General features: G+C 31.5%; 1 protein-coding gene across 3 annotated transcripts in view; it reads left to right on the plus strand.

Moving 5' to 3' along the window:
* LOC142334490 (uncharacterized) overlaps positions 1-9,336 on the plus strand; it is a 204,930-nt gene that overhangs the window by 121,999 nt on the left and 73,595 nt on the right. The gene's annotated exons all lie outside the window — the stretch shown is intronic.

The following is a 9,336-nucleotide window of genomic DNA, read 5'->3' on the forward strand; positions in this document are numbered from 1 at the left end:
TTCACCATGGAGTATAAGTATAGTATACATTTATGATGTGGTATAGTATATATGTATTTGTGCGAGTCTCTCTCTCTCTCCCTCTCTCTCTCGTACTCACTCTCTCGCTCTCTCTCGCTCTCTCTCACTCTCTCTCTCTCTCTATCTCTCTCTCTCTCTGTGTGTGTGTGTGTGTGTGTGTGTGCGTGTATGTGAATAAGCAAAAAAAAAGATGTACTAACTTGTTTGTTCCATGAATGATGGAACAAATAATTTTAAGGGCTTGTAACTTAAGAACGTTACGTGATGGGTTGTTTCGGAATACATATTCAGATTCAGCATATAATATACTTTATAGATAACCTACTGGTATAGTGGTATAGTATGTATGTGTGCGAGTCTCTCTCTCTCTCTCTCTCTCTCTCTCTCTCTCTCTCTCACTCTCTCTCTCTCTGTGTGTGTGTGTGTGTGTGTTTTTTTTTTTTTTTTTTTTTTAATATAGCGAAGGAAATTCCTTTACGAATCTCTGGCTTAGATGTTTTGCCTGGTATGTCGGACTCAAACATTAACTTAAAGGTGACTTGTTAATGCTAATACCGACTAAAACCTCCGCTATCCTCTGAGCTCTGATCCCCCACGGTATCCGCCGTTAGGCATTACTTCGCGGGGGGGGAGGATTTAGCTGCTGCTCTTCCTTCTGGTAGCTAAGATGTTATTACTTCTTTCTTCTAGATGTTGTGGTCCTTTGCTCTTTTTCTTTCGATGGAACGCAGGTCTGTAAGGACGTCTGTTGCAAACGTGCTTATTGCGTTCCATGCGGCTGTTGACGACAACATTGCTTCTATTAGTGTCTCAGGTTGGATACTTTGATGTAAGATGTTTTCGAATTGATCACGCTGTGGATAAAATCGTGGGCACACAAAGAAAACATGCTCTGCATCTTCATTGACTCCTGGGCAGGACGGGCACTCTGGAGAATTGTGTGTGTGTGTGTGTGTGTGTGTGTGTGTGTGTGTGTGTGTGGGTGTGTGTGTGTGTGCGTGCGCGCGCGCGTATGTGTGTGAATAAGCAAACAAAAAGATGTACTAACTTGTTTGTTCCATGAATGATGGAACAAATAATTTTAAGGGCTTGTAACTTAAGAACGTTACGTGATGGGTTGTTTCGGAATACATATTCAGATTCAGCATATAATATACTTTATAGATAACCTACTGCCCCTTCAGTTCCAAATTTCATGTTGACCAGTGCAATTTACATATACAGCGTGCCACGAAAAAACTGAGAAACTTTCTGGATGTGTTCTACTGCTGAAAATATATGTTTATATTATAATAATATAATTACTTTCAGATGTATGAATGCAACATACTTCAGATGTAATGAATTTATTTAAGAAAGACTAAATTCAAATGTATTAAAATAGACTTGGTGTCGAATGGTAACATCAAATTGTCCCTTAGGGGCTTATTTGGGAAACGGGGGGGGGGGGTCAATGAAGTGCTGTTGTAATATCTCAGCAGTTGTTCGTCCGTATTTCAAAATTCAAACGGGATATTTAGTAGTTTGACGGCTAACGTTTGCATACAACAGATATACTCTCGATATTTCGGATCCCGGTTATTCGTAAATTTAATTATATTACCAAAATGGTATGACCAATTTTGAAAATTTAAACAGGGTATTTGTTACTAGATTGTCGGCTAATGTTTGCAAACAACATATATATATTCTCGATCATTCGGATCCCCGTTATTCCGATTTTATAACATAACGTTCGTTGTACGTATAAAGAAAATTTCGAGTGTAAGGAATTAGTCGCTGAAATAAATCCTTTAATGGATATTATTAGTTCCTACCGGTCATATTACAATCATCATGTTAAATAAATCAATGTTACAGTTACGTTTAAGTTCATTTACTTTTAAAATAAATAATTTATTTGATGATTATAATACCATCGTATTTAGTACAATTTGATAATCAGTTGAGTCGTTACCAGCAACATTTCAACAGGAATTTCAGCAATGGCTGTTCGGATCTTGGGTTTTAGTTCTGTCGTAACGGGTCAACTACTGTAGACACTTTCCATTTAAGGTGACCCCACAAGAATAAATCGCACACCAATAAATCAAGAGACCTGGGAGGGCATGAAATGTCAATATAACCATTCGTTCACAGAATAGTTTAAATCCTGCAACAGTATTCTTCGATAATTTAAACTACAGGACTGTAGGACACTGCATGACGACGAATTGAACGGTGTGAGCTTTTTATGACAGCACCTCAGACAGTCTCGATATTTTGGCATACAACGAGCTGCACACTACCTGGAGGTTTCTTTTCCATTGCTGAACCTGTTTCCTCAAAATTACGTATCCATGAATTAATTGCAAGTGCTGTTGGTACATGATTTTCTATTTCAGTCCACACGGTCATATTAATAAACGGACTGCCATAATATAATGCAGCTGATGTGTGCATCAAATATGGTTTTCTTGAAAAATTCTGGACATGAACGTCGCATAATTTTTCTACATTCTTTCTATTAATTCTTTCATCACTTCCGGATTTCCTTTCTACTCAAATGTGTGATCTTTAGGTAGTAACCAGTTTACCTGCCAGTCTTTATGGGATGATTTATTTTTAAAAAATGTCTTTTCCTCGACTTTCTTGTACAGTTTTGTTATTGTTTGATTTGCATTTTTGATAAGTTGACATATTTCCATGGTTAAGGGATTTTCTCCCTGGTGTGAAACTTAATGTCTTTATAAAGGTGTGCTTGTGAATTATAGAGTTTTGGTTCTTATTCTGGAATCACTGAGTCCTGTTGCGTTACTTTTTTCATTATAATTTTGTAATTTTCCGTGTCAACTTTCAACATTCAACAAAGCTTCAGTGATTTAATTAAGATATATAATTCAGTGTTTCTCAACCTGTGAGCCACACTCCCCTAGGGAGGTGTGATATCACTAATTGGGGGCGCGAGATTAACAAAAAGAAAATATTATTAAAAAGATTTATTAATTTACTGAAAGGAAAGCAAAACAAAGTACATTCTAACATAATAAATAATAAAACATTCACACTGATATAATACACTTATAAATAGGACTCTATCAGTTCTGGGCAATTTATTTAATAATTAACTTATCAATACTAAATTAAAAACAAGTTTAATAATTATTAGCTACTCCCTTGGGCCTGTCTTGCAGAGCAAAGTTTTTTGAAGTAAGGTTTAATATTATAAATTAGACACTCTGAGTTATTATTTTATATTTAGCTGAGATCTATATTTTGTCTTCAAAGCAGCCGCCGCAGAAAATGGCCGGTTTCGCAAAGGTAGGATGTTAAAAATGATAATAGTATATGAAATATACTGCTCTTGTTTTCAGTGCAGAAAACTCATCATCCACCCCTGTGAAAAATTCAAAGAGTGATTTATTACTGAATTGTCTTTTGATTTTGCCACTTGCTGGGAAGTTGATGAAAATTTCTTTTTCAGCAGTTGAGATCCCTTCGGGAGTATCTTGAAATGGATCCTTAACCCACTCATAACTTGCTACCAAGTTGTCATCAGCAAGAAAATATTTTTTTACAATTCTTTGCCAGAATGCCTAAATTATTTTCAATGGTTACAAAAAGAACTATATATACTATTATGTTCTTTAACCTTGAAGAACTATACTATATGTCCTTCAACCTTGCAAGTTTTAACACATTTATTTACATTTGCAAGCATTTCAACGTTTTTTCCTTTAAATTTCTGCTCCACAATTCCAGTTTTCTACAAAAAGCATTAACTTTATCAGTCGTATCCATCATATGTGTACTTATTCATTGGAGTTGAAGATTCACGGTATTTAATTTCTCAAATGTGTCAACCAAGTAGCTCAATTCCATCACAAATAAACCATTTTGAAAGTTTATGGCTTCCAGTCAGTTTTCCTCTTCTGGAAAAATGACGATTTCATCTCTTCATAAAAGTTCTCAAATTTATAAAAATGTTGCAAAAATTTCCAACATAACCATCTAGCCTCGCGATAAAATAGTAACTCTGAATTTACTGCATCAATATCGTTACAAATTGCAGAAAAGATTCTTGATTTTTGGGGTCTCATTTTTATATAGTTTACTACAGTTACAACCATCATTAGCACAATATTCATATTAATAAACGGACTGCCATAATATAATGCAGCTGATGTGTGCATCAAATATGGTTTTCTTGAAAAATTCTGGACATGAACGTCGCATAATTTTTCTACATTCTTTCTATTAATTCTTTCATCACTTCCGGATTTCCTTTCTACTCAAATGTGTGATCTTTAGGTAGTAACCAGTTTACCTGCCAGTCTTTATGGGATGATTTATTTTTAAAAAATGTCTTTTCCTCGACTTTCTTGTACAGTTTTGTTATTGTTTGATTTGCATTTTTGATAAGTTGACATATTTGCATGGTTAAGGGATTTTCTCCCTGGTGTGAAACTTAATGTCTTTATAAAGGTGTGCTTGTGAATTATAGAGTTTTGGTTCTTATTCTGGAATCACTGAGTCCTGTTGCGTTACTTTTTTCATTATAATTTTGTAATTTTCCGTGTCAACTTTCAACATTCAACAAAGCTTCAGTGATTTAATTAAGATATATAATTCAGTGTTTCTCAACCTGTGAGCCACACTCCCCTAGGGAGGTGTGATATCACTAATTGGGGGCGCGAGATTAACAAAAAGAAAATATTATTAAAAAGATTTATTAATTTACTGAAAGGAAAGCAAAACAAAGTACATTCTAACATAATAAATAATAAAACATTCACACTGATATAATACACTTATAAATAGGACTCTATCAGTTCTGGGCAATTTATTTAATAATTAACTTATCAATACTAAATTAAAAACAAGTTTAATAATTATTAGCTACTCCCTTGGGCCTGTCTTGCAGAGCAAAGTTTTTTGAAGTAAGGTTTAATATTATAAATTAGACACTCTGAGTTATTATTTTATATTTAGCTGAGATCTATATTTTGTCTTCAAAGCAGCCGCCGCAGAAAATGGCCGGTTTCGCAAAGGTAGGATGTTAAAAATGATAATAGTATATGAAATATACTGCTCTTGTTTTCAGTGCAGAAAACTCATCATCCACCCCTGTGAAAAATTCAAAGAGTGATTTATTACTGAATTGTCTTTTGATTTTGCCACTTGCTGGGAAGTTGATGAAAATTTCTTTTTCAGCAGTTGAGATCCCTTCGGGAGTATCTTGAAATGGATCCTTAACCCACTCATAACTTGCTACCAAGTTGTCATCAGCAAGAAAATATTTTTTTACAATTCTTTGCCAGAATGCCTAAATTATTTTCAATGGTTACAAAAAGAACTATATATACTATTATGTTCTTTAACCTTGAAGAACTATACTATATGTCCTTCAACCTTGCAAGTTTTAACACATTTATTTACATTTGCAAGCATTTCAACGTTTTTTCCTTTAAATTTCTGCTCCACAATTCCAGTTTTCTACAAAAAGCATTAACTTTATCAGTCGTATCCATCATATGTGTACTTATTCATTGGAGTTGAAGATTCACGGTATTTAATTTCTCAAATGTGTCAACCAAGTAGCTCAATTCCATCACAAATAAACCATTTTGAAAGTTTATGGCTTCCAGTCAGTTTTCCTCTTCTGGAAAAATGACGATTTCATCTCTTCATAAAAGTTCTCAAATTTATAAAAATGTTGCAAAAATTTCCAACATAACCATCTAGCCTCGCGATAAAATAGTAACTCTGAATTTACTGCATAAATATCGTTACAAATTGCAGAAAAGATTCTTGATTTTTGGGGTCTCATTTTTATATAGTTTACTACAGTTACAACCATCATTAGCACAATATTCAGACCAGGACTCATTTCTTTAGAAGCCAGAGTTTCTCTGTGGATCATGCAATGTGTCCAAACACCCTTTGGAGATTTTTGTTTCATAAGTGCTTGTATATATACTTTGGAATCCTTCAGACATTCAACAAACACCATCAGTGCATATTCCAATGCAATTTTTCCACACTATGTTTGCTTCGTTTTTAAAATCATTAAGATAGCAAATAATGCTAGTGCTGTTGCTTTGAGTTCTATGATTTGCAGAAAAGTAGTTCTTCTACTGCTGATGTACAATCACAAAATTGAATAAAAGGAATGAAATGAGTATCTTTATTGCTATTTGTTGCCTCATCAAGATTAATTGAAAACATTTTATCACACAACTTCCCGAAAAGCTGATGCTTTACATCTTCAGCTATATCAACAATTCAACAGGCAACAGTTTCATTTTATTCTGGTTTTGCCAATGCAGTGGATCTGTGTTATCAAATATCAATAAATTTACTTATTCTTGGTAATTTGTAACGTTTTTAATTAAGGTCGTAGTGTAGCTTTAGCATCAAAATACATTACTATTGTATGAGAGGGGGGTGCAATGAAAATTATGATTGAAAATTAGGTCGCAAATACTGAAAGGTTGAGAAACACTGCCTTAGAGAGGATAAAAATACATCTATGCAATATCTTTAAGATAATTTTATGAAATAAATTTAATTATACCAGTTGTTTGTTGTTAATTTACTAATACCTACCATAAGGCGAAATTTCAAGGAAAGTTTAAAATATGTTACTTCAGAGTTGTTTTTTTAAAATAAAATATTTATATTAATCTAATTTTTTCAAATTATCTAGTGTTAAATATTTGTATAAAGTTCATTTACTTTACAGAAGACTACAACATTAAATTAAAAGTAAATTTTCAACTTGAGTAATTTTCTTGACTATATAAGAAAAAAATAAATTCAAACACATTAGTTTATGAGAAAAAAATTACCCCTGTTTTGGAATTAAATCATTGCCCGCTACGCCTATTTATTAGACTGCTCTTGTTGGCAGAGTTTGATGATCAGTTTTATAAAATTGAGTAAGCATCATCAGTTACTGAAAAAAAATGAATAGTATATTTTTGCATTCAAATACATATTTTTTTTGCTAATTTTTCTTTTATTGTAAGTGTAATTATTATTAAAATAAAAAATAATTAAATTTATAAATTTGATATAAAACTGTGAAACTACTGTAACCAAATACAAAGCTGTTTTTTTTTTTATGCCAGGTAAGCTAGTGTTTATTCTTTGTTGATTTTGAACTAATTTTTTTAAAAAGTTTGTAACTGGTTAAAGCAAATTTTATTATCTTATGAAAATTCTATATTTAAAAATAATTTTAATTCCTTCAGCAATTTCTGCAAAAGTCATCATTTAATCTTCTCCTAGGAAGATTAATCAATAAGATTGAAAAACTTATCATCAGGTTATTTTCCCTCAGGGAGATTCTTTGTTCAATGTCTTTTTCCATTATCTTATACTCTCATCTAAACTTAAGCTCTTACTAGCTCTCATTTCCTGTTATATCATCTAAAAATTTTATTACTTTCCGGCTTTTCTTTTTTTCAGCATTCTACTTATCCTTCCTGCACCATTTTATTGATTCCTTTTCAAATTATACATTTCAGCCAGTTAGTTTTTCTATTCCAAATTATTCTGATTATGCTTCTATTCTTGTAAATTCTCATTACTTCATTTTTCACTTGTCTGTCCATTTAATCATCTCCAATCACCTTCATGTCCATAATTGAGACCAACTTTTCTTTTCCTCTTTGTGTAAGTGTCCATATTTCAGATTTATGCAGAATTGTATACAAAATATAATATTTTACTTGAAACTTCTTCATGTCTAATTCATCTTACTACGTAATAACTGTTCCTTTCTCCTAAATGCTTCCTTAGCCATCGCTATTTGTTTTTATCTCATTTTAACTTTTGCATTCTGCAAAATTATTCTGTTATGGCATTTTCAAATTTTTAAATCATCTGTTATTTTAATCCTCAGAAACTCATGTTATCTACAAGCATCAGTGTTGATGGGACAATGTGATTTTCTTTTTGAATATTTTTGATCATGTCTTCAATATGTTTGTCAAGCCTTTAATAAAGTAGATTTTGCTTTATTGCTAAAAAAAATACAAGCCATTGGAATCTGCAATAATTTCCTCTTATTACTCAGATCTTACGAGTATTTAAGAAACAATAGATTAATGTAAAAAAATTTAATTCCGGGAAATTTTCGTTAACTGAAGGTTACCTCAATTCTAAGTTAGGTATATTACTTTTCATAATTTTTATTAATGATATCTTTACGTGTGTGAAAGTTCTGATGCTCTTCTTTTTGCCAATATGAAAATTTTCAAGGCCATCATTCCTATGATGAGGAAACTCTTCTTCAAAATACTATTAATAAGACTGGTGTAGATGTAAATACATACAAATAACTCGTAAGAAAGTGATTACCTGCTTTAGTTATATTACTAATAACAAAAATTCAGAAGGTACAGGAAGTTAGGGACTTGGGAATTATTTTCCTCAGACTTTAAATTCAAATTACACATAAGATCAGTGGTTAGCAAATTATATAAAAATTTGGGATTTATAGAAACGCTAATATTTTTAAGTAATACTGACAATTGTCAATTTATATTACACGTTTGTTGGTCTCATTCAGAAGGTTATTTGGAATGCTACAAATAAAAAAAAGATAGTAAACTAAAAGTGTACAGATAAAATTGCTGAAATATTTGTGGTTTAGGGAATATAGTACCTATCCTTTCATGATTCAACAATTAAGTCTGTTGGAGGAATTTCAATTGCCTATATCAAATTTAAATTCATTTTTAATTATTTAAATGTTTTATTAAAAAAATTAGAAGGATCATTTTATCAAAATCGATAAAGGAAGTAAATCAGTTTCCTCCACTGTGGTAATTGTATTGTCAAAAAATCTATTTAAAAAAATCAATTAAAAAAAGTCAGTTCATGGAAATTAGCGTTTATTTTCTTTTTAGTCTTTCTTTTCTAAAATAACATGTAACTGTTTTCAAAGATTTACACCTTTATAATCATTTTAAAACAATTATATGTTTTTTTTTCAAACAATTAAAATAATTAAATTTTGATTAATAACCAACCAAACTAGAAGTACAGTATTTTGTGGTATAATTTTGTATAAACATCCCACTATAACAACAACTATTCAGTTTTCATTAGTGGTTATCATTTCATGAAAATCGCTCTCAAACCAATTTGGTTCATTTGGGTGAGAAATACTAAATACATGGGTATCTAAATAAATAAAAATCACTGCTGTAATACAACATTTTTCCAAATGTTGTAATTCATTCCAACTGAATATTTTTATTTTACTTGGTATTTTTTTTTAACTTTTATTAAAAATCTATATTTTTATTTTCTCAGATACATATT

Source organism: Lycorma delicatula, chromosome 1 (assembly GCF_047948215.1).
Source record: "Lycorma delicatula isolate Av1 chromosome 1, ASM4794821v1, whole genome shotgun sequence".
Lineage (NCBI taxonomy): Eukaryota > Metazoa > Arthropoda > Insecta > Hemiptera > Fulgoridae > Lycorma > Lycorma delicatula.